Source organism: Ananas comosus, linkage group 13, assembly GCF_001540865.1.
Source record: "Ananas comosus cultivar F153 linkage group 13, ASM154086v1, whole genome shotgun sequence".
NCBI classification, from domain to species: Eukaryota; Viridiplantae; Streptophyta; class Magnoliopsida; order Poales; family Bromeliaceae; genus Ananas; species Ananas comosus.
Genome location: NC_033633.1, coordinates 5,972,976 through 5,998,475, shown reverse-complemented (window position 1 = coordinate 5,998,475; position 25,500 = coordinate 5,972,976). Strand labels below are relative to the sequence as shown.

The following is a 25,500-nucleotide window of genomic DNA, read 5'->3' as shown; positions in this document are numbered from 1 at the left end:
CCAAATTAATTTGGTAGCTTGGGAAGTTCATTTGGCATATTTTTGATATGCTCGAGTAAAATTAGAATGAATTAAATGTGAGGAAATGGCAGTTGGAGCAACTGCTGTTGCTGCTGTTATTGAGTTACTGATGCACTGGGTACCGGTACACCAAGGTCCTGGTACCGGTACACAGACCCGGGCAGCAATTGACTTCAATGCAAATTCAGTGTTCTAATGGGCCAAATTGCAATTTTTCAACCTTATCAGCTCACCCTTAGTGGATTACACTTGTCCAGTACCAGAAGTATCACTTCTCTCTCTTTTCTTTCATCTCTTTTCCTCTCCTTCTCTCTTTCTATAGGCTGATGGAAACCTAGGCTGATGGAAACCTAGGCTGATGGAATTGAGTTCTTTTGTATTATGAGCTGGGAGCAGGAAATTGGTGTTGTTGATGCTGAATTTGAATTACCTGAGCTAAGAGCAATTTGGAAGAGCACTTAAGGTAAAGTGGATTTTATAAGTGGTTATAGTCCAATTAGTTTGCTTTAGAAGTGATTGATGGAAGAATTTCTGGTTGCTGAAATTCCTAGTTAATGTTGATCAAAATGATCAACATGATGCCAAATTGGAAATTAATTGCTTCCAAATTAATTTGACAACTTGTAGAGATATATTAGAGTAAATTGGAAGTGCTTGAGCGGACTTAAAGTGAGTTGGATGTGCAAAGTAAGCTTCAAAGTGCTGCTGCAGCTATTTGTTTTAGTGCAAGGACTGAATTGTAAAATTCAGGGTGGTAATGCAGTTTTGCTGAGTTAGAGGGTTAAAGTGAAATTGTTTGTCCTTATCACTTAATCCCTGTCAACTTACATCTGCCCACATATCTGAGACTTATCCCACAGCCCTTTTCACTTCTCTTTCCTCTCTCTCTCTCTACGTAGCAACAAGTAAGAAAAGGTTTGAGAGCTTGATGTTGGCAGCTTAGAGGTTTGTTGGGCTGAGGAGAAGATTTGATCCAAGCATGAATTTCTGCCGATTGGAATTGCTAAACAATCTGAAACAGCCTCTAATCAAGGTAAACTTGATTAGTAATTATTCATAGATAGGTTAATCAGTTGGAGAGGAAGTTTATATGGATTCTTGCTATTAGAACAGCAAACTTGTGCTGTTGGTGCTGCCGAACTTAAAGGGGGAACCATTTAAAGTTGTGAGCAAGTGAGTTCAGCATCTAATTAAGGTAACTTTGTTCTAATACTTGGTTATAGTCAAAATTGTTGCTTTAGAATGGTTCGAATTAGGAGTTGTACTGCTGAAATTTCAGATTGGTGAGTTGAAGTCAAGTTGTTGTGTTGTTGGTGCTGAGATCAACTGGATAAGATCCTGGATGCTTGGCCGAAATGAAAACAAGCAGGGATTCAGTTGAGAAGATGAAGTTTGAGCTGACAAGAGTTTAGTTGAGAGGAAAACCTTGAAGAAGTTCCAATTTCTGTGATTAGCTTGGAGTTAATTACATCTGGACTGATCTATATAGAGGAAGTATGAAAGGATTTCATATTGCTGAAATTCAGCTTGAGAGCTGGGGCTTGAGTAGTTGATGCTGAATGAAATTTGGAGAAAGCCTAAATTAAGGTAAGATTGATTCTATATTTAGTTGAGCTGAATTACTTACCTTGGAAGGGATGCTTACATGTACCTTGTGTTGCTGGTAGTGGCCGAAGTGAAGTGAAGGCTTGTAGGAGCTGCTAAGTTGAAAAAGAATTCAACAAGGAAGCTTAATTGCTGCTGGGACTGAAGCAAGTGCATTGATTAATCAGCTAAGTGGCTGCAGTTGAGGTAAACTTGATGTTAATTCTGAATAGAGTAGCGGACTAGCTGCTTTAAGACTGATCTTATGTAACTAAAGCCGAAAATTGTGAAGCTCAAATACAGAATTTCAGCATTGAACTCTATCGACTATTGGAGTTGGAACTAGCCAATGGAGTAGTAGATCTGGCAAATTTCAGATCAGAGATGATTAGAGCAAAGTTGAGCTTGATTAGCTCTAATCTTTAAATGAAATCGAGAGTAAATTCACTCTGATTTCTGTGTAGAAGATCTGCCAGGAAAGTTAGCAAAGCAGTGAAGCAAGTGCAAATTTCAGCATGGAAGGTAGTTTGTTAATAAAGCTGTAATTTATAGAAGAATCAGAGATGAATTGATTCAATTCCCTGGTTTAAATGATGTCCCCTGCTATGTAAAGAAATTAATAAAGAAGTGATGTGAACTGAACTTCTAAGTATTATAAGATACTTTCTAAATTGTGAAGTAATTATGGAAACTCATGGAACCAAATTTCAGCATTGAAGGGTTCACTTTGGCAACTGAAATCAAACCAATTAAACTAAATGGGAGCTGTAGTTGAGGTCAGAGTATTGTCCTGATGAGGTCTGAATGCTGAAAATTCAGCATAAGCTAGAATTTCAGCATGATGCTGAATTTCTAATGAAGCTGAAACCTTTAAACCTTATGGATGCTATTGAACAACTAATGCTATGTATAATATATGCATAGTGTTAAGAAGAAGATTGAATTGAGATAGCTTCAGTTCTCAATCAGAGTAGAATAATCGCTGAGAAGAGAGTATAAGAGATTCCTTAAATGCTGAAATTTCTAAGTGCTTGAAGCTCTATTGAACCAGCCCTATATTATGTGTGTTAGTAGTATATGCACAGTAGTATATGCACATATATATAAGGTGGACTTGAAATGCAAAGTTTGCGAATTTGAACAGATGACTCTAATTTAATCTCTTTTATTATTATATAAATAAAGGTTAAACTTGCTCGAAAGTTTAAATTGACTTTCCGACAGGTCGGCGACGCGTTAATTACGGTAGAGGCCGTTCTAATTCTATTTGCACCAAATCGCACGAGATTGTTCTTGACACAGTTCGAGACGTGGATTCTAGTTGTTGATACCACTACAGGTGGGTGGTGCTATCCGAAGTCATCGAATCCCTCTTTATGTCTATGCTATCTTATTGAGCATATCTATATATGTGAATTATATCATATTCATACATTATAGGGAAAAGTGTTATTATGCAATTGAATTTCTGTCAATGTAAAGAACATGTGGGCCATAGAATATGAACATAGAACCCTATAAATATGTGAACTTTACTGTGGACTATAACAATAATAAACTTGGTGACAATCTAACTAGAGATTTGGTTAGCATCGAGAAATGAAATTATGAAACTAGCATAAAGAGCTAGTTATAGTTAAAGTGTGACATTGTCTATTGTTGAATCCTCTAAAGGAGGATCAGATCATATTCACATTCGTTTGGTTCAAGGTAGGTCGCTCCTCCTTGAACGATGAGCTCCGGAGTAGTCATCTTTACTGGACCAGGAGGTGCATCTCCCCCAGTTGACGGTCCCGTCGGGTGCAGGTTGCGACTTCCCGATATTTGGGATAGCGTCAGTGAGTTATTGTTAACCAAAGGGTTAACCAAAAGATTGGGTAAAGTTAATGAAAAGCATGCATGCATATTTACAGTTTTCATATACTACTTTCTTCCGCTTTGTACAGGCATTGTAGTAGTTACATATTATAGTTGGTTACTATCTGCTTTACTTTTCTTGCCTACATATGCCTGAGTAGACCTAGTGGGTGAGTCGGCGAGGTCGGCAGCCGAACCCACTGGGAACTTTCTTGTAGTTCTCACACCACTAACCATACAGGTTCCAGTGCGAGCGTTGTGGCCGAGGATCGAGGCAAGAGCCCAGCATCCTAGCTAGCTGACACCAGAGTTATAGTTGTTTAACATTTTGAGTTCATGTATCATCTATTTTGATGTACAGAGACATGTAAATGAATGTATATAAAGCATGTAATAACTAAATGTTTCAGTTATATAAAGTTTTAAATTACAGTGGATTTCATGTTTAGTTAGACTTACTATCACTTGTGTTGTTGCTTGTCTTTGTGCAAGCCATGTATATTGAAATGTATCCTGGGAATTGTTTATTTCTTTATACATGTATTCGTTGTTGTTGAGCCTTGGGCGAACAGAGGAGGTACTGTTCGTTCGGCGTCTGTGTACGGGCCCGAATCGACCAAATTGGTGATAGCGGGACGTGACAAGAGATCTCTCTCATCTCTCTATATCTCTCGCTCAAATTCGCGGGGTTGGTGGAGAAGATGCTTGCGAACGCGTTGGAGGCGACGGATTGAGCTTTCGTGCGCCCGTTGGAGCGGTGTGTTTTCGTAGCGGCGTTCACATTGAGGTAAGATTTTAGGATTTGGCTTAATCCTTAGTCTTAAGTGTTCTAATAACCTCTAATGAGCATTCTAAACATGTTTGCTCCATTTAATTTGGATTATTTGGAGATTAATTCATGTTAGGCTTAGAAAATGGGATTTTGTAAAATATAAGGGTTTGATCTCATTTGACCCTCTGTAAACCTAATTGCTAGGTAAACGAACGCGTTGGCGAAGACGGTTCGACGATTCGTCGAGCCGTTGCGATATCGTTTTCGCCTGGAGGGCCGAGGCGATATCGTAAATTCATGAAAATGGATTTGAAGCATCGTGGCACATAACCGAAGACCTTTAATTTTCGGATCGTGAATTGGAGGCCGTTCGAGTGGTCGCGTGAGAGATCGGGCCAAATCGGGTGCCGGGTGCCGCGGGAGGCCGATTGCAAGTGTCGACAAGCAATCGGAATGCGAAATGAGGTGGGTTGTGTTTACCGAAGCGACTAGGTCGCCCTTTATGTCTAGGAAATGAGATTTCATATTGATGCATGTTAACATATTATAGAAATGCTAGATAAATGTATGTGATTAATGCTTTGAATGCATAAGATAAAAGGGCATATGAATGTTAACATTATAAGAACATGATAAGAGGAATGCATGATGACTTAGTGTAAATAGTGCTAGATGAATGCATTGAGTAATGATAAAGTTTACATGATAAGCATGCATGGGGATAATGCTAAGTAATGGTATGATAAGCATGATGTAGAAATAATAAATACAAGCATGTGGCTAATGCTAAGATATACTTGATGATCATGTTGTAGAGATACTAATGTTAAGAAATGAAAATGTGCATATGGACAATCTATATACATTAGATCGAGTGGCATTAAACCTAGAGTCATGGACATAGGTTGGACATAGAGGATATGAATCTAGTGCCAAAGAACATAGGTTGGACATGAAGTGGCATTAAACGTAGTGTATTGAACATAGGTTGAACAAGTATAGTGTGAATCTAGTGTCATGAACCTAGCAAACACTTGTGGCCTTGAGCATATATATTTGTATCATTCATACATAATAGGGCTAAGTACATGTGAACCTTGGTTACTTTCAATGACATGTTTCTAACGTAGTTGAACATAGAGAAAGATAGAACCATAATGGACATGTATGTTAGAACCCTATTATTGTGTGAATGTGAGAGTTGGACTTGGACATTAGTAAACAAAGACAACATTGACAATAGAGACATTGATATGCATAGAGGATATAGTTGTTAAACATAGTTTAACCAAGAGTGGCATTGGACCATTTGACATAGAGTAGCATGATTAAATAGATAGAAACCTATTGTGACATTGGCATTGTGACTAGTGGCTATGAATCCTCAAGTTGAGGATTGATTGATACTCACGATAAGTCTTGGCTTGAGGGAGGTAGCTCCTCCTCGGGCGGTGCGCTCCGGAGTTGGTCACCACTGGGCGTGGTAAAGTCCCACCAGTTGACGGTCCCTAGGGAGGTTCGAGTCCCCCGTTATTAAGGGATTTGGTTGTGAGTTATTGGGGTTAACATGGTTAACCGGTAAGATTGGGTCATAGCCAAATGAGTGTACAACAAGTATGCATTATGAGTTATGGATTTGGTATCCCAGTTGAGAGGATCTAGGGCTGAGGTGTATGTGAGACGTCCATCGCCTCGAGCCTGGTTCTAGTGCGGTACTCCGCAGACGATTGACTCAAGACCGAGTCGGGTGGTTAGCCTTGTAAAGGTAGATGAAACTTTATGATTAAAACGGTGATTGACAAGAATCTATGATAAAGGAAACCTTAGATATCAAACGGATGAGCTATGGTTAGCAGAATTGAAGGTAGTATCGAATGAACTACTAGTTGGTTGCATAGTTACATTATTGCATGATTTGCATATAGCATTACATTATTGCATTCGTGAGGCAATGCATGGTTTTATTCGTTGCATAATCAAGATATATATCTATCTGTTTATTGAACTAACTTGCAGTTGCCTCCCTTGGACCTATTGGTCGAGCTTTTCTCTTGGGTGGCCGTACCTACTGGGAACCATGGAGTTGGTTCTCACCCCACGTGGTTTTGGGGTGTTTACAGGTTCGCACGTGAGCGGCGCGGCGGCGCGAGGCGAGGGCGTAGCATCATAGTTAGCGCCCTACCACCGAGACCAGAGATAGCGGTACCCTGAGTCGGCCTTACTTAGGGATGCAAGAAAATGAAAAGGATCAAGTTGTAATAATATTGATAAAGCTAGATTGTATTTGGAAGCTAAAAAGAATGTATTATGTAATTGTGATGTAAAATGAATCTAATGTGAATGAATGTAATAATATAGGATGTGTTTATGTTGTTTGATACCTTCCATTATGCAATCTTGATTGAAATGTGTTCCTGATTGGAACTTCGTACATTGTATTGATTGCGAAGCCTTGAATGTACATGGGAGACTCTGTCCGCGGTACAGGGAAAACCCTGTCCATTCGGCGATCTGTTGCGGCGCCGCGACCCGGCCAAATAGGCGGGCGGTCGCGGGGCGTGACACACATCCCAAGAGTAGGGATGTTGGGCTACCACAGGCACTTAGGCGGCACAAGCTGGACTACCTTTGGTAGGTCCTTAATTGGAAATGAAAATCGACACGGTGTTGAGTTTATTATGATCACTACTAGTCAGAGAGTAGTAGTAGGATTACTTGGACTTACTTCTAGCATAGTTGTGGACATTTGGGTATTCATACATACATGTAGTATGCTAGGAGATGTTGTTTATTGCATCCTTATATGCATTGTAGTCATAACCAAGTATTACTTTCATATCTGTATAAAGTAAAGCATGATATTACTTGTGAACATATATATCCATGACAAGATAAAGTCGCATTAGGAATGCTATGTTTAATTGCAAGTTGTAGCTTAGCATCCTAATTATTATGCTTTCTAATATGCGATTTACTCGTTACTCTTATTGTTAGACTTACCCTTTTCCTTGGGGCCTAGTGGTGCACTGAGCTGAGGTCAGTAATTGGCCACTGGGAACTATAAATCATAGTTCTCACGCCCTCTGTTTTGTGTTTTCTTTCAGAGCCTTCCACGCCGGGAGAGGCTAGGGACCGCGGGTAGGGAGTTGCTTCGAGCTAGCTTCCTTTGAGTACGATTTGATAGGTGGTCTACCTCTAGTAGTTTCATTTTGTGAGAGGTTGTGAGTTGTACCTGTATTTGTAGAGAGACCACCCTTCTTTTGGATCCTTGTATTCCTGTTGAGAAGATATTATTTGTACTACCTTATGTTTACTCTTATTGTTTAGTTATGCTTTCTCTACTCTCGCTCTGATATCACTAGTTGTTACTGCTCTATTTGTACTATTTCTTGCTTTTACTTCCGCTTTTATTGTAGACGCCTTATATGTGTTGACATATGGCGGGTCTGGGCACGCTACCGGGAGGGCCTTCGCCGGTCCCGGGGCATGACATAGGGTGTAGAGAGAGAGTTGAGAGGAGAGAAATGAGGAGAAGAGAGAGGGGATGGGTCATATAGGCCATCTATTGTAACAAAATCCAGCTAGGTCCTCCAAAAATCCAAAATTGCATTAGCCCGGTCTGGGCAGTTTTCGCCCAGAGGGACCGGTCTCTCCCCAGCAGGGACCGGTCTCTCGCTGCGAACCCGAAAAATCAACGTTCGGGAACCGGTCTCTCCTTGTGTGGGACCGGTCTCTCTCTGCGAAGGCGCGCTCGGGGACCGGTCTCGCCCGCCAGGGACCGGTTGCCTCAGGGCTGCCGCAGCACTGCTCACTGGGGGACCGGTCTCTCCTTCCAGGGACCGGTCCCCGAGAGTAAAAACTCTCAGGACTTGTCCAGAATTCCAGTTTTCGAACTTTTTAGGTCGGAAAACATTCTACGACCCTCCACCAAGTGTGGAAAAGCTCGAAACACATCCAAACACTCGAACCTCGCAATTTGCAAAGGTCCAGTGTGTTACAAGAGAGATGGTTTGACAAAGGCCTACAATTCTTTATATGAGAAGTGTTCGTTACTTGAAAAGAAAAAAGAGACTCAGGTGGAGAACATCAATTTTCTCACCAAGCAATACTCGGAAGCTAGAGAAGCAAATATGGAATTCACCAAGACGATCATTCAACTGAAGTCGGATTTGAACCAATTTTCGTCTGGCTCAAGTAAACTTGACAAGATGCTTGGACTTGGTCAAACAAACAAACTTGGATTTGGTTATGAACGGACGTATATTGATCAAGTAACGAAGAAAGATGATGAAAATTCGTCAACTGCTGTTCCTAAACTTTATGGTAAGTTCGTCTCTCCTAAAAATAATTTGGCTAGCAAAACTTGTCATATTTGTGGTGTTTTAGGACACATAAAGAAATTTTGCAACCAAAAGGGAAAGAGCTCAACAGCACCTATGAAGAATGATCCTAAAACGACAACGAAGTCAACTTGGACTCCAAAGAAGGCAGGTCATAAGAAGAGACAAACTTGGACACCAAATACTCCGAAGCCAAAGGCAAAACAAGCATGGAAACCAAAGAAGGAGGATATGAAGAGGAAGCCAATTCAAATCGTCGACAAGCCACGATTACCAAAAGCAAGTAAATCGACGCAACCCAAAACACGTAAGGTTTGGGTGCGCAAAGGTGAACTCTTCCCATGCCTAGTCATTCACACTTCGCTTCATGTTTACGATAATACTTCATGGTATCTGGATAGTGGTTGTTCCCGCCACATGACCGGAGATAAAAATTGGTTTACTTCTTTGAACAAAATCTCCGGAGGACTTGTTGTTTTTGGGGACGGTCGGTCGTCAAAAATTGTTGGAAAAGGAACAGTGACTATCTCAGATGGCCCTACCTTGAATGATGTTTTCTATGTTGAGGGGCTGAAATCTAATCTTGTAAGCATAAGCCAAGTGTGTGATGATGGGTATTCTGTTAATTTTTTCGATAAAGAATGCCATGTGACTCGTGATGACAATCTTTTCTTAAAGGGCATTAGATCTCAGAATAACTGTTATATAGTTCCTAGTTCTTCGACTGAACATTGTAACCTAGCGTCATTAGAAAGTGAGACTTTATGGCATGAACGACTAGGTCACATAAACTTTAAGGAGCTATCCAAGATAACTAAGAAGGAGGTTGTTAGAGGTGTACCTAAGATTGACTTCAAAGAGAACACTGTGTGTGGGGGCTGTCAATTGGGGAAACAAACTAGGTCCGCACATAAGAATTTGAACCATTTAGGGACATCTAAACCTTTAGAATTACTTCACATGGATTTGATGGGACCATCTAGGATTCAAAGTTTGGGTGAAAAACGTTATATCTTGCTCATTGTTGATGACTTTACTCGTTTTGTATGGAGTGCTTTCTTACGTGAAAAAGCTGATACTTTTGACTCTTTTTCTGAGATTTGTTTCCGTCTTATGAATGAGCGTAATGATAAAATAGTACGTATTCGAAGTGATCAAGGGAGAGAATTCATAAATTCAAAATTTGTTGATTTCTGTGTTTCAAATGGCATAAGACATGAATTCTCAGCTCCTTATACACCCCAACAAAACGGAGTTGTTTAACGCAAGAATCGGGTTGTACAGGAGATGGCACGTGTTATGCTTCATAGTAAGAAAATTGCTTTACACTTTTGGGCCGAAGTAGTTAACACAGCTGTCTATGTTATCAATCGGATTTATATGCGCCCGGATACCTTAAATACTCCGTATGAACTTTGGCTTGGTAGGAAACCAAATGTTAAATACTTTCGTATCTTCGGGAGTAAATGTTTTATCCTTCGGGATCGTGAAAATCTTGGAAAATTTGACTCTCGAAGTGACGAAGGGATCTTTCTTGGTTATTCTACTTCAAGTCGTGCTTATCGTTTGTACAATTTACGATCTAAGACGGTGATAGAATCTATTAATATAAAAGTAGATGAAGCTTCTTCAGTAAATTCTTCTGTGAATGGTCCTTCTAACTCCTTGATGAATGATGATGATAATGATTCTCCGTTTGTATTGCCTGTGAATGATGATGTCTCTGCTCTTGATAATTCCATTGCATCATCTGAAAATGTTGCTTCAAATGATTCATCTGAGCCTCAAAACACCTCATCTGAAATCCCAAGCATAACTCCTGAGACTACACCCCTGACAGAGTCGAGAGGTCATCCTTTATCGAATGTAATTGGGGACCCTAATGTTGGTGTGCGAACAAGAAGTCAACTACAATATGAATTTGCGTGCTATGTATCTTTGATTGAGCCAAAGAATATTGACGAAGCTTTACGTGATGAATATTGGATAAATGCAATGCAAGAAGAACTTGGTCAATTCGTTCGCAATGATGTATGGGAACCAGTGCCTCGTCCTGAGCAACAACACATCATAGGTACCAAATGGATTTTTAAGAATAAGAAAAATGAGGATGATACTATTGTTCGGAACAAAGCGAGACTTGTTGCTCAGGGGTACTCACAAATTGAGGGAATAGACTTTGATGAAACCTTCGCCCCGGTTGCCCGTCTTGAATCTATTCGTATCTTGTTCATGATTGCCTGCCATTTTAAAATCACTCTTTTTCAAATGGATGTTAAAAATGCTTTTCTAAATAGATTTTTAAAAGAGAAAGTTTATGTTGAACAACCGAAAGGTTTTATAGACTCAAAATTTTCAAATCACGTTTTTCGACTGAAAAAGGCACTTTATGGACTAAAACAGGCTCCGCGAGCATGGTACGAACACTTGACAAAATATCTTTTGGAAAAGTGCTATAACCGAGGGGGAGCGGATAGAACTCTCTTTGTAAAACACTTCAAGAAAGATTTCATTGTGGCACAAATATATGTTGATGACATAGTCTTTGGGGCAACTAAAGATAAAAATGCCAATGATTTTGCTAAATTGATGACAAGCGAATTTGAGATGTCGATGATGGGAGAGCTTAATTATTTCCTTGGACTTCAAGTCAAACAAACTAAAGATGGAATTCACTTGTGTCAATCCAAATATGCGAAAGATTTGGTTAAGAAATTTGGATTGGATAGTGCAAAGGATTTTGACACTCCAATGGGTACAAGTAACAAAGGACTTGGAGTGAATTCGGAAGGACAGAGCGTGGATGAGAAACAATACAGAAGCATGATTGGGAGCCTACTGTACTTGACTGCGAGCAGGCCAGATATCGCTTTTAGTGTTGGAATTTGTGCTCGCTATCAAGCTAATCCTAAGGAAGTCCATTGGAAAGCGGTTAAAAGGATCATTCGGTACGTTAAAGGTACGACCGCATATGGCCTCTGGTATCCTATGGGAACATCTCTTGATCTAATCGGTTACTCAGATGCTGACTGGGCAGGCTTTGCAGATGATAGGAAAAGTACCAGTGGAGCTTGTTTCTACATTGGACACTGTTTGGTTGCCTGGCATAGTAAGAAACAAAACTGCATTGCTCTTTCCACTGCTGAAGCTGAATACATTGCGGCCGGGAGTTGCTCTACTCAATTGATCTGGATGAAGAGTTTACTGAGCGACTATCGAATCCCTTCCACCACTCTTAGTATTCTTTGTGACAACACAAGTGCAATTAATATTTCTAAAAACCCTGTTTTACATTCACGGACAAAACATATTGAACTAAGATATCACTTTTTAAGAGAACTGGTTGAATCAAACATCCTACAACTTGAATATATTCGACTGAAAATCAACTTGCAGATATTTTAACCAAACCTCTGGATCAAAAACGTTTTCTGCATTTAAGAAAAGCGATTGGTATGAATCCTTCAATCTAGATATATTCTATTGGGCCATAGATCATGTGCATGTTGCATTTTATTTTTTTGTGAATGGTTTCCGGTATTTCCTGATTGTGCTTGAGAGATGATTGAATTTCTTGAATAATGTTGCTACTTTTGGGAGATGAATCGGTCCGTAACTTTAATTATTTCATATTTAATTTTTGATTCATCACTGTCAAGGTTGTTCTCTTTTGTCATAATTTTTGAACGATCAAATCGCTGAAATTCTGTTTAGCATACTAAATCAAATTCAACAACTCATGCTTTGAACTTTGAATGTTGCAATTGTTTGTTTGATTATTCGTTATAAGATGAATAATTCTTTCTCTGATTTTGAAATTGCAATAATATTTTTGACTTGAGGGTTGCACTAATTTAGGCGGAGTCTTTCCGATTTTGGTAATGAAAATTTCTGAAATTCAAGATGTGGAAAGAGTTACATCCCTGCTGGGAGTGTGAAAACTACCACCACATGGAGGAAATAGCTATCACCCCGGTCGTCCGGTCAGTGTGTGTAGCTACCACATATTGATTAACGTATATCTCTAAGACAAAAGGAAAGTACCTTTCAGAGATAAAAAGAAAAATGCTCAAAGAGGTACACATCTCAAAGGTGATATAAGGTGGAATGTTAATAAAAAAAGATGCTCAAAGAGCCACTCCTGTCTCGAACATTATGCATAACTCAATTTGAACATATTATTTTAATTTCACGATTCTGAGAATTATTTATACATTTTCTTTAACAAATATGATGATAAATCGATACAATTAATTCCTAGCTCTTGCATGATGTGTAGAATTTTATTCTACATGTATCTGGAATTTTCACTGATTATCGGGTCAACAATTTTGCCAAATTGACTTTCCTTGAAATTGATTTTTCAAAATTTATTTATGAAATTTTATTTGAGATTTTTGGGGATAGAAATTGGTTATTTTTGTTGATTGAACATTGTGGAATACCTTATAATTTTTCTAGACAAAATTTGAGCTTAAATTGAAGTTTTTCTAATTCAGGCTCTGGGACCGGTCCCAGGCAGGAGAGACCGGTCCTTCCGCCCGAACCGGATATAAGGGTTTGCGGTCTTTCACATGTTACTTTACCAATTTCGTTCATCCTCTTCTCCTGAGCTTCTAATATTCCCAGGGTGATTTTGGTTCTCTCTTTTCATCTTTTTACACTGATCTTAGGTATGATTTTCGGATTTTGTTGTTTTTATATCATATACTCCGATAATGTGTTTCGTTTCATATTTTTGATGTTTGTTCAAGAGATCTTGCTAAATATGTGTTTTTGTGCTTCGATCTTGGTATTAGATCTGTTGTTTTCTTATTCTCTTATATTTCTTCACCTTTTTGGTCACGTTTTTTAAACTTTTCATCATCAAAACCTAGTTTCACTCCGATAATGTGGTTTTCCTGATTTTTGTTGCTTCAACTGTTCATGATTCTCATGTTTTGTGGCCCCTAGGATTATCTAGCATTTATATATCAATTTGCTGGATTTTTTTTGGAATAAAAAAAAGGAAAAATTAAGTGTTCTTATGTTCCATTTGTAAACTTCATTATGTTTAACAGGTGATTTTTCAAAAATGTACTCGTGGATTCTTGTGCTTGTGGTCCTTATGGCTGGGGGTGGTCGAGGAAGTAAACGACAGCGCTCTTCCAGTAAACGGCCGGTTGAGCAACAACCGGAGGATGAAGAGAGCGAGTATGCTCCTGGCGACGAATCTGAGGAGGATGAGCCGGACTGGGAGGCTTTTACTCCAGAGGTGTTGGCTAAGGAAAAGGATACTAGAAAAGGAAAGGGGAAAGGACAAGCCATTGATAAAGGGAAAGGCAAAGCCGTGGATAAAGGAAAAGGAAAGGTATCTGGATATACCGGTCGTCGGAAATCTGGCGGTGTTGAGATTAGAGAACCGGGTTCTGAGCCTCCGCGTCTCAGTCTACAGGATGTTCCGTCTGCTCGACGGTCAATGTACTCGTCGAAACATTGTATTGGTGAGCGTGATGTTGGTGTCGCAAGTATCATTGACTGTGTGCCAGGGTTTCAGGATTTATTTGAAAAGGGTAATCTTCATCAGATTTGTGATTTCCCGGAACAAACTGGGTTCTGTTTGGAATTGATTAGAGAATTCTATATGAGAGCAGGTCACTTGAGTGACTCCGACGGCGACCCATATGTATTCCGCACTTCCGTACGTGGTGTGGAGTTATCAATTACTCCTGATATGATAGCGTCTGTGCTAGGAATGGAAGCTAGGACTGAAGGAGTGGAATATCTACAGGCCGGTTTTGACTCACTTCGCGATTGGAACCGTGTCGTGAACACTATTTGCATGCCGGGTACTGAATCAAACGGCATTATGGTTATGTCCAAAGATTTCAGAATGGAGTACAGGTTTCTGAACTTCGTGCTTTGCTACAACATTCTGCCTCTCACAAACACGAAGATTTTGAGATGGGATCGCATCTTATACATGTATCTATTGGCTCGGCCTGATATTGTAAGTGCGAAAAATATCAAGATGAATATCCCATTTTTGATCTGGCAGAGAATGGCGAAGGACATCAAAACTTTTGGACAAAATGAACGGTTGCCATTTTCATTAATTATCATACGGATTCTGCGACTTCATGACGTGGATGTTCGTTGTACATCATATGAGCATAGTTTGGGAAGGATCAATGAAAGGACGTTCGTGAAATCCTCTGTGCAGCTTCGAACTCCGTCCCAGCGTGCTTCTTCTCCTCCTGCTGCTCCACCTCCTGCTGCTCCACCTCCTGCTGCGGCTACTTCTTCCCGTCCTTCCATAGATATTTCTGAGGAGGATGTATCGGTGTCATCAATCTATCGTGAGCAACAGCGGTTATCTGAGGAGCTTCAAAAACTTTCTGCGGAGCAAGCGGTGATACGGAAGGATGTGAGCAAGATGAAGCGTTTTGTCACGCCCCGCGACCACCCGCCTATTTGGCCGGGTCGCGGCGCCGCCGACAGACCGCCGAACGGACAGGGTTTCCCCCGTACTGCAGACAGAGTCTCCCCTGTACGTTCAAGGCATAGCAATCAATACAATGTGCGAAGTTCCAACCAGGAACACATTTCAAGCAAGATTGCATAATGGAAGGTATCAAACAACATAAACACATCCTATATTATTACATTCATTCACATTAGATTCATTTTACATCACAATTACATACTACATTCTTTTTGGCTTCCAAATACAATCTAGCTTTAACAATATTATTACAACTTCATCCTTTTCATTTTCTTGCATCCCTAAGTAAGGCCGACTCAGGGTACCGCTATCTCTGGTCTCGGTGGTAGGGCGCTAACTATGGAACTACGCCCTCGCCTCGCGCCGCCGAGCCGCTCACGTGCGAACCTGTAAAAACCCCAAAACCACGTGGGGTGAGAACCAACTCCATGGTTCCCAGTGGGTACGGCCACCCAAGGGAAATGCTCGACCAACAGGTACAAAGGAGGCAACTGCAGGTTAGTTTAATAAACAGATAGATATATATATCTTGATTATGCAACAAATAAAATCATGCATTGCCTCACAAACGTAATAATGCAATGCTATATGCAAATCATGCAATAATGCAACCAACTAGTAGTTCACTCGATACTACTTTCCATTCTGCTAACCATAGCTCATCCGTTTGATATCTAAGGTTTCTCTATCTTAGATTCTTGTCAATCACCGTTTTAATCATAACGTTTCATCTACCTTTACAAGGCTAACCACCCGACTCGGTCTTGAGTCAATCGTCTGCGAAGTACCGCACTAGAACCAGGCTCGAGGCGATGGACGTCTCACATACACCTCAGCCCTAAATCCTCTCGACTGGGATACCAAATCCATAACTCATAATGTATACTTGTTGTACATTCATTTGGCTATGACCCAATCTTACTGGTTAACCATGTTAACCCCAATAACTCACAACCAAATCCCTTAATAACGGGGGACTCGAACCTCCCTGGGGACCGTCATATGGGGGGACTTTACCACGCCCAGTGGTGACCAACTCCGGAGCGCACCGCCCGAGAGGGAGCTACCTCCCTCAAGCCAAGACGTAACGTGAGTATCGATCCAATCCTCAACTTGAGGATTCATAGCCACTCGTCACAATGCCATTGTCGTAATAGGTTTTCTACCTATTTAATCATGCCACTCTCTATGTCAACTTGGACCAATGTCAATATGGTTAAACTATGTTTAACAACCACTTTCTTGATGCCAATCATGTCTCTATTTTCATTGTCACCCTTGTTTACTATTGTCCAAGCCCGACTTATGTTCTTTAACAATAGGTTTAATGCCACACATGATTCCAACCTAAGTTCTTTGACACTAGGTTCATGTCCAACCTATGTTTATTCACACTAGGTTCATATCATCCATGTTCAACCTAGGTTCCTAACTCTAGGTTAAGTGCCACTCGATCTAATATATAGATGTCCAATATCAAGGTCTCTATCATAGAGTTATCGATCCAATTCATGCAATCATTTAGCATTTACATAGCATATTCATCATGCATTCTACGATAATTATTATATAGCAACCATACCAAGCATTTGCCTAGCTTTTACATCATGTCATTTACATGCATTCTTTTAATGTTAACTACATGCATCCTCTCAATGCCAACATACATTACAACTAGCATGTACTTTCCTAATGCCTTATTATGCAATTATCCTGTAGTATGCATTTTCATAATGTCAATATGCTTATTGTCATCTAACATGTGTCCATATTTAGCAATTTCTCATAACTCATATAATTAACAACATGTTAACATTCATTTATATGCTCACGTTCTCTAATACATGTCAACATGAATCTCATAATGCTAAATACCCCTAGCGTGTATTTCACTAAGCATACATACTAATATGCAAATTACCAACTAGCATGCATTTATACAATGCTAATATGCCGTATGCACATACACATATGCATCAACAAGATTCCATATTTCGCTTTGACATGCGGGGCTACCAAGTCGCTTCGGTAAACACAACCCACCTCATTTCGCATTCCGATTGCTTGTCGACACTTGCAATCGGCCTCCCGCGGCACCCGGCACCCGGTTTGGCCCGATCTCTAACGCGACCACCCGAACGGCCTCTAATTCACGATCCAAAAATTAAAGGTCTTCAGTTATGTGCCACGATGCTTCAAATCCATTTTCATGGGTTTGCGATGTCGCCTCGGCCCTCCAGGCGGAAACGAAGCCTAAACGTCCGTTTCTTTAATAACTTCTCAACGGCTCGACGAATCGCCGAACCGACTTCGCCAACGCGTTCGTTTACCTAGCAATTAGGTTTACAGAGGGTCAAATGAGATCAAACCCTCTTATTTACAAAATTAGCATTTTTGAGCCCTAGATTACAACTAGGTAAAAATCCACCATTAGAGCCTTAGTTTCAAGCATCAAACCTCTAATTAGCATGGTAGAATACCTCTAAATCCATTCTTAGAGCTTAAAAACCAAACTAGAGAGAAATGTCATTAAAGGGTTTGAAGCTTACCTTCAAAGCTTGCTCTAATGGAGAGGAAGAAGACGAAGAAGATGAAGATCGACTTCCAAGCTTGCTTCTCCACCAAATCCATTCATTTTTGGGAGAAATCTAGAGAGAGAAAGGGAAGCTTCCCCCCTCCCTTTCCATGTATGCGTGTGTGTGTGTCGTGTGCATGTGTGGTGTGCGGCCGAAGGAGAAGAAGAAGCAACAGCTTCTTAATAATACCCCCAAGACACTATTCACTCCCGGGCAGCTTGAAATCTGATAACTTTCGCCGGAGCTCCCTGAGTGTCCGTTTGAGCTCAAACTTGACAGTCATATTCGGTTTTAGTTAACTTAACAAGCTGACGATCACTGGTTCAGTTTCGACCCCGTTTGGTCACTGAAAACTGTACCGAACTCCAATCTTTATCAGATAGCTGTCGGATTTTATTTCTCACTCTACGGGTGTCAGAAAAATATGAAACTTTAAATCTAACCTCATAAAAATATTTCTGACTTATCCTCCAATTTTCATAATTTTCTGAGACTGTGCATTTTCTGCTAATTTATCTGCCCCGTTTCCAACAGAAAATTCTAAATCTTCTGTTTTAATTCCGATTTCAGCACAGGTCATTTTTGACTTATGTTTTACTCCTACAAATCCAATAAAAATAGTTTCTCACACTATTTTTATTTATTTTTATTTTTTATACCAAAATCTGGTATGTTACATGTTTACAATATGATTTTTGACAAATTAGGGTGTTGCCGAGCGGATTTACCCCCAGGGGATGCTTCAGATTAGATGTTGCGGGGTTCCTCCTTTTGTCTTTTTGGCCCTTCCTGACAAAAAGGGGGAGATGACTTGATACGATGAAGATGGATGGCTCTTGATGATGATGAAGCATTAGTTTAGATTTGATTTTTTTTTGTTTTGGTGCACTTTGCATAGTTGTGTACTATTTTGATTTTTTTTTGTTTTGGTGCACTTGGCATAGTTGTGTAAATTTAGTTTACATGTTTGCTTAGGTGCTTGACTATGAACTGACTTGGTACTATTTTGACGTTTATGTTTGATTATGTTTGATCTTGATAAGTATACTTGAATCTTTATTTTCGTTTTAAGAATATTTTTGTAGGAATAATTCAAGACTTCAAGACTCCATGTCCAAGTCATAGAGTCTGTATTAAGGTTATGAAAATTGTAACTTTTGTTTATTGGATCGATCATGCAGGAGATTATTGTTTCGTGATTGCGATGATCTTCTTTTTATTGTTTTTGAGTTGTATACGAGCATTGTAGTATATTTTGTCACGAAATCGCCAAAGGGAGAGATTGTTAAGGATTTTATAGGTTGGCGAATTTCGTAATGTTGAATGGAGTCTTGAAGAGTTGATCGCGAAAGTTTTTGAAGAAAAGATTCAAATTGAAGAACAAAGATTCATTCGTAAAGTTCGGCATCTAAGGTATGAAGAAAAGATCATTTGTGGTGAAGATACTTAATTAGAATAAGTTCAGAAGACTTAGATTGCTTTAAAACTATTTTACTGAACTTTTCTGTGTTCTAGGACCGGTCTGTAACACACTGGACCTTTGCAAATTGCGAGGTTCGAGTGATTGGACGTGTTCTGAGCTTTTCCAGACTTGCTGGTAGGTCGTTAACTGTGTTCCGACCTATGGCACGTGTCCCGAGGAGTATGGTACGAAGCCTCGCACCAAAACCCAAAAATTTGGATTTTGGTCAGCTCTCGGATTGGCTGTCTGGCGGGCTTGTACCGGTACAAGGTTGTGCTTGTACCGGTACAGAGCCGAGAACTCGGAAACCCGAGCCTCGGGTTTGCATTTTCGCAGGTCTTGTACCGGTACAAGGATGGTCTTGTACCGGTACAATGTTGATGGTTGTACCGGTACAGCCATCGGGCCTGTACCGGTACAGTGCCGCAGAACCGTGCACCCGAGCCTCGGTTTTGGATTTTCGTAGCTCTTGTACCGGTACAAGATCCCGTGTACCGGTACAAGGAGGCAGATTCTACACAGTTTGTTCTGCAGGGGCTTATTTGCGATTGTGGGCTTCTTATATCAGCACCCACGCCCCTAGGGCTCTCCCCTGGGCTGAGAAGAGTGGGTAATCAGGTAGGGCACCTCTCCCCTTCACCCCTTTTGGATTTGATCTCATTTTAGCTTGGATTTTAATGGTTTTTCCCTCTCTTTTGCCTATTGGAGCTATTTCCTCCATTTTTGAGCTTGGAGCTTGGGTTTGGAGTTTGATTGAGGGAAGATACTTGAAGTTTGAGAACTTTGAGCTGATTTTGAGGCTTCTAAGAGGTAAGTGGCAAGATTCTTTCCTCTAGTTTTGAATTTTAGAGCTTTCTTTGAGATGAAACCCTAGTTTTGGGACTTAGGGTTTATTTTGGGCTTTTTGAACCTAGGGCTTTTGAGGCTTGATTGGTTGGTTTAGAACCTTCCTAGGGCTTGGATTGGAAGGGTTCTAGCTCTCTTTTGGAGCTTAGGAGAAGATTTCTACTCTGGAGGTGAGTTTTGGCCATTTTGCTTCTAGGTTAATGATTGAGCTTATTGCTCTTCGTATCGATTGGATGACACCATTTTTGATGTTCCTAGGGTGCTAAAAAGCTTGTGGAAATCTCCGTTCGGCGAAACAAAAGTTTCGATTTTGGTGGGTTTGACCTAGCCTTTGATATGAGAAAATCTCATATTTGGTGATAAGTGCTTTGTTTACTAATAATTCATGCATTTTCATATTAAATGTATTTATTATGATTTTTAGAATGCTTAAAATGTATATGTTATATATGATGAAATTTTGGACCCCTATGTAGTAGAGAGTTGCTTGGGAGATCTTTGGTTGCATTTAGCATTCTATATGAGATTTGATTTCATATTTCTATAGAGTAAATGAGCTATGATTCATGCGTTTAAACATAAGTTTAATTGAGACATGAAAGATGACAATTGCTATATATGTAGGCATCGAACTTGATATCATGTGAATTGGAGAGCTAATGTCATTAAGCGGCATTGAGCTCAGGACTTGTGTGAACCTAGTGGATAGGGCCATTGAGGGATTTGGAATACATGTTGAACATCAAATTGCCTAAGTGTCATCAAGGGGCACTAGGCGTAACAAATGTTGAAACTTCATATTTTGACTTAAACTAGATCTTCGTGATGCTAGTGACCGTACCATGTTAGAGACATGAGGATTGGATATTTGAGACTTGGACTATGCTTGCTTGCCATTTGTGCTCATTCGCACATGCTTGTGAGGGTCGCTCCCTACAAGCCGGCACTCCGGAGTTAGCCTACGCGACTACGTTCGCTCGTGCGGTATTGAGAAGCCTACGGGGCCGAGTGGGACAGACACATCCCAAGAGTAGGGATGTCGGGCTACCACAGGCACTTAGGCGGCACAAGCTGGACTACCTTTGGTAGGCCCTTAATTGGAAATGAAATCGACACGGTGTTGAATATGAACAATCACTACTAGATAGGATTAGTAGTTGGATTACTTGGACACGCTTATGATATAGCATTGGTACATTTTGTATACTTGCCAGTTTCATTATCGCATCGTAGCACACTCGGTTGTTTGGATAAAGTTTACCCTTATGCATTGATATATGGCATCGTGAGGTTTACTTGCTTTTATGTTGAGACATATTAGTATGCATCGGATATATTACCTTATGATAGCGTAGATGTACATTACCATAACATCATGCTTACTGGAGACATAGTAGCATAGCATTTCATTCATGCTTCCTTCTGCAGTTCGTGTTCGCTATCTGTTGCTATTATTATTGTACTTACCCTCTTTTTTTGGGGCCTAGTGGTGCATTAAGCTGAGGTCAGTAATTGCCCACTGGGAACTATAAATTATAGTTCTCATGCCCTGTTTTTCTCGATGTTTTACAGAGCCTTCCACTCAGGGTGAGGCCAGGGATCGCGGGAAGGGAGTTGCTTCGAGCTAGCTTCCTTCGAGGACGAGTTGCTAGGTGGTCTACCTCTCGATTTTTGTTTCCTTTTGCGAGAGGTTGAGAGTTCTACCAGTGTATTAGAGACCACCGTTTTTGTACTTTTGAGACAGATATTGTACTACTTATGACTTCTTTTATTGTCTAGCTTTACTGCTTTACCTTGGTGTAGATGTTAGAACTTTACTCGCTCTGATATCATTAGCTGCTCATTATTTCACTTCTTCTATTTGTTTTATTATTTGCTTTTACTTCCGCTTTTATGGTAGACGCCTTATATGTGTAGACATATGGCGGGTCTGGGCACGCTACCGGGAGGGCCTCCGCCGGTCCCGGGGCGTGACAGATTAATTTGGTATTAGAGCCTAGGGTTGAGTCTTAGTGGACCTAGCGAACCTTAGGCCGGTTGGACTATAGGAATTAGGCTCGTGAGAGACGAGGTCTAATTGACTTGTGAGCGAAAGTATTATGATTGGGTTTATGACAACTCTAAAAAGTTAGAGTTTGATCGGAGTGTATGGCTTCTAACTTCGCGGAGGGTTACGTTGGCGGCCGACAACGTAACATCGGGAGTTAGTAGTGAAGGACACTTCCTTACTTTCGCATGATTTGGGGTTTTATCTTTTGAGCGGGGATGCGACAGCGTGGGTTACTAACTTGCGCTCTTATGTTTTGTAGTGACGATGCCGATTACGCGCTCTCACTCTGCGCCGCGCGGATGATGCGCACACCCGTCGAGGCAGGTCGAAGCCACTCCGCTACTTCCGGCATCTAGTGAGGTCCCGTGACTTGAGGGCCCAGCTTTGGCGGTTTCTCACTGATTGTTGGCGCGCAGACGCAAGCGGCCGCAGCGGCAGGCTGAGGTGGCTCAAGCGCAGGAGCGCGATGAACATCCTGGAGGAACCTCCCTACTTCAGCAGGCGGCAGCTTCGAGGGAGACCCAGGGCCCACAGCACGCAGCACCGTGGTGCGACGTGCACCGAGGGCCGCAGTCCTGCGCCCCAGTTCTTCCCCTGCGGCCCGGGCGCACCACCACCCCTCGGGAAGGAGGTGCTCGCGTACCCCAGTCGCAGAGACCGGTGACGGGGCCAGTTTTCCCCTGAGGCCGATGGGAGCCGAGGCGAGACGGCTCATGGAGCACCTCAGTGATTCCAGGAGCGGACGCCCGAGGATGTTTGATGTGCAGAACGTCGACCGCTGGATTGTTGAGAAGTGGTTGATGCATATGGAGAAACTATTTCGAGATACGCCTTCGTTGAGCGACGAGGGACACGGCGTTTGCCTTCGCCAACCCCTCACTTCTGACGGCGAGGCCTACGTTGGGTGGTTTGGACCATCAGGACCAATCCAGCACGACTTGACAGGCGATCCTCCTTTGGCACGCGATCTCCAAGGAGCTTCTTCTAGCGCCACCCCTATTCCTACCCAGCGCCTCAAGAGGAAGAACCTGCCGAGCAGGCATTGCGCAGCTCTGCCCCAGGCATCGCACGCACCGGTCCGTGGTCCAAGTACCGAGCAGGGCACGTTTTTCGATTACCCCATCTGTGTGCCTTTTGTGGTGTGGGATGACGAGGACCAAGGACCGCATCTTTTTGAGCGCGGTTTGCGGCCTTCTATCTTTCGGTTGGTGCAGTCTTCCAACTCCAGAACCTTACACCGGGAAAAGGTTGTGGATCGAGCATTGATTACGTTGAGGCAGGAGCGGCGGGATGCTGCAGGAGCCCCCCCCCGCGAGAGCTTGGAGAAAGGGAAGGAAGAGACCCGCGGCTTGAGGGTAGTCAGACGCAATCTACGAGGCGCCCCGAGCATCCCCAGGAGAGGAGCCAGTCGCCCAGGCACGCGGCCCAGTCTTACTCCCAGCGCGCAGGCGAGGACCCCGCACATCGCTCGCTCAGGCTCCCCGCTGCGTGATCTGTGGCGGTCCTCATTACCCGCGGCAGTGTTCACGCAGCCGGGGCAGGTGCTTCTTGTGTGGCCAGGAGGGCCACTTCCAGTCGGATTGCCCGAGGAGTCCATTGCCAGCGCCATCTGCGGCATCTGCACCAGCATCGCCAAGTCCCAGCCAGGGGACATCCTCTGCGCATCACCAGACCGGTCGGCCACCTGTTCAGCGGCAGACGGAGGGGTCACGACAGGCCCCGAGCGGGCGCATGTACGCGGCCCAGACTGAGGAGGCGGCGGCAGCTGAGAATGTGGTCGCAGGTATCATTTTTGTGACGCCCCGACTTCCCAGGGGGTCACCCATCCTAGGACTACTCCCGTCCTAGCACGCTTAACTTTCTTAACCTCTTGGGCCTTACCACCACCCAAAATGCTTAAGCCGGGTTAAGAGTTTAGCCCTATTATATTTTATATATAGGACTATCTGGGGTCTCACAATCTCCCCTTCTTTAAGCCCTGACGTCCTCGTCAGGCTCAGACTCACAAGTACCAGGCGATGTGAGACTCGTCTCGCTAGCCCGTCATCCAGACCCTGGCTCAGCCGAGACTCATCTCACACTTCCGGCTGGTAATTGGCTCTGATACCATCTGTGACGCCCCGACTTCCCAGGGGGTCACCCATCCTAGGACTACTCCCGTCCTAGCACGCTTAACTCTCTTAACCTCTTGGGCCTTACCACCACCCAAAATGCTTAAGCCGGGTTAAGAGTTTAGCCCTATCAAGTGTTAGAAGACTACTCCAGTCCTGGCAGGCATTAAATGCGCCCCTTACCCTTTACGCAACCTCACCCTCCTCGGGACCAGAACCAAAGCAGTCCCTCTATTTGCTGGCCCCGCTGTTTACTGTTCGGCTTTAAGAAATTAAATAAGCTGAAGCTAAATGACAAAGACTGCGCACCTCGCAACAGGTATAATAGTGCAACGCGAAGGAGCAACGCGAGGGAAAATAGTACACCAGCCCTTCTAACAGTGCATCCTTCGGCTCGTTCTAGTGCAATCTCCACCGATCAACAGTATAATCCAGCACTCTCTCTCCTCCATGGAAGCCTGTCAGTATCCGCTGCGTTTGCAGAGGAGAAGTGGAAGATGACTTTAATTTCCAGCACTCTCCCCATCCGCCGCGGCCGTGGTCGGAACGACCACTGCCGCCAACAAGGACGACTTTAATTTCCGCCCCCCGCAATGACCGGCTGTGCCGCCAAAATAAATGCGACGAAGAAGAGCTCTCGACGCCGCCGCCGCGGCCACAACCACTTAGGACGACTAAGATGCGAGCCACATCCCCCGCCGCCGTATCGCTTGCGTTTGTGGGCAACGCCCTTCGTCGCTTGCACCTCCTTGACCAAAAGTAGCATCGCAATGTACTATAAAATAGTGTAGTTTGCAAATCTTTTGTGCAAATCCGGACTTGTATTGTCACGCTCCGTGACCTGCCTATTTGGTCGGATTCCGGCACGCCGACAGACCGCCGGACGAACAGAGTTTCTCCTATACATCCTAGGCATCACAATCCATACAAAGCGCGGGGTTCCAACCAGGAATAATTGTAACACACTGGACCTTTGCAAATTGCGAGGTTCGAGTGATTGGATGTGTCCTGAGCTTTTCCAGACTTTCTGGTGGGTCGTTGACAGTGTTCCGACCTATGGTTCGAAGCCCGAGAAGTGAGGTCTAAAGCTTAGTACCAAAACCCAAAAAGTTGGAGCCCGAGAACTCAGCTCTGGGGTAGCTTTCATTGGGCCGTGTACCGGTACAGGGTTGATGGCTATACCGGTACAGGGTTGATGGTTGTACCGATACGCGGGCTCGTGTACCGGTACACAGGCAGTTTTGAGGCAAACCCGAGGTTCGGGTTTGGCATTTTCGTGGGAGGTGTACCGGTACGCTGGCCCGTGTACCGGTACGCAGTGACAGATTCTGAATGGTCGGAACTACAGGGGTGTATTTGCATTATGACACTTCTATATGTGCCCCCACGCCCCTAGG

General features: G+C 42.6%; 1 long non-coding RNA gene across 15 annotated transcripts; it reads left to right on the top strand.

Annotated features, from left to right (window-relative positions):
* LOC109719821 lies at window positions 267-6,381 on the top strand. Of its 15 annotated transcripts, none has more exons than XR_002218789.1 (6): window positions 267-484; window positions 649-1,216; window positions 1,301-1,608; window positions 1,689-2,127; window positions 2,830-2,944; window positions 3,704-3,765. It is a non-coding gene; the product is annotated as an uncharacterized LOC109719821 (long non-coding RNA). The 15 variants fall into 15 exon arrangements; XR_002218795.1 differs by having other exon boundaries at window positions 268-484; window positions 921-1,216; XR_002218799.1 differs by lacking the exon at window positions 267-484 and having other exon boundaries at window positions 512-1,054; window positions 1,130-1,216.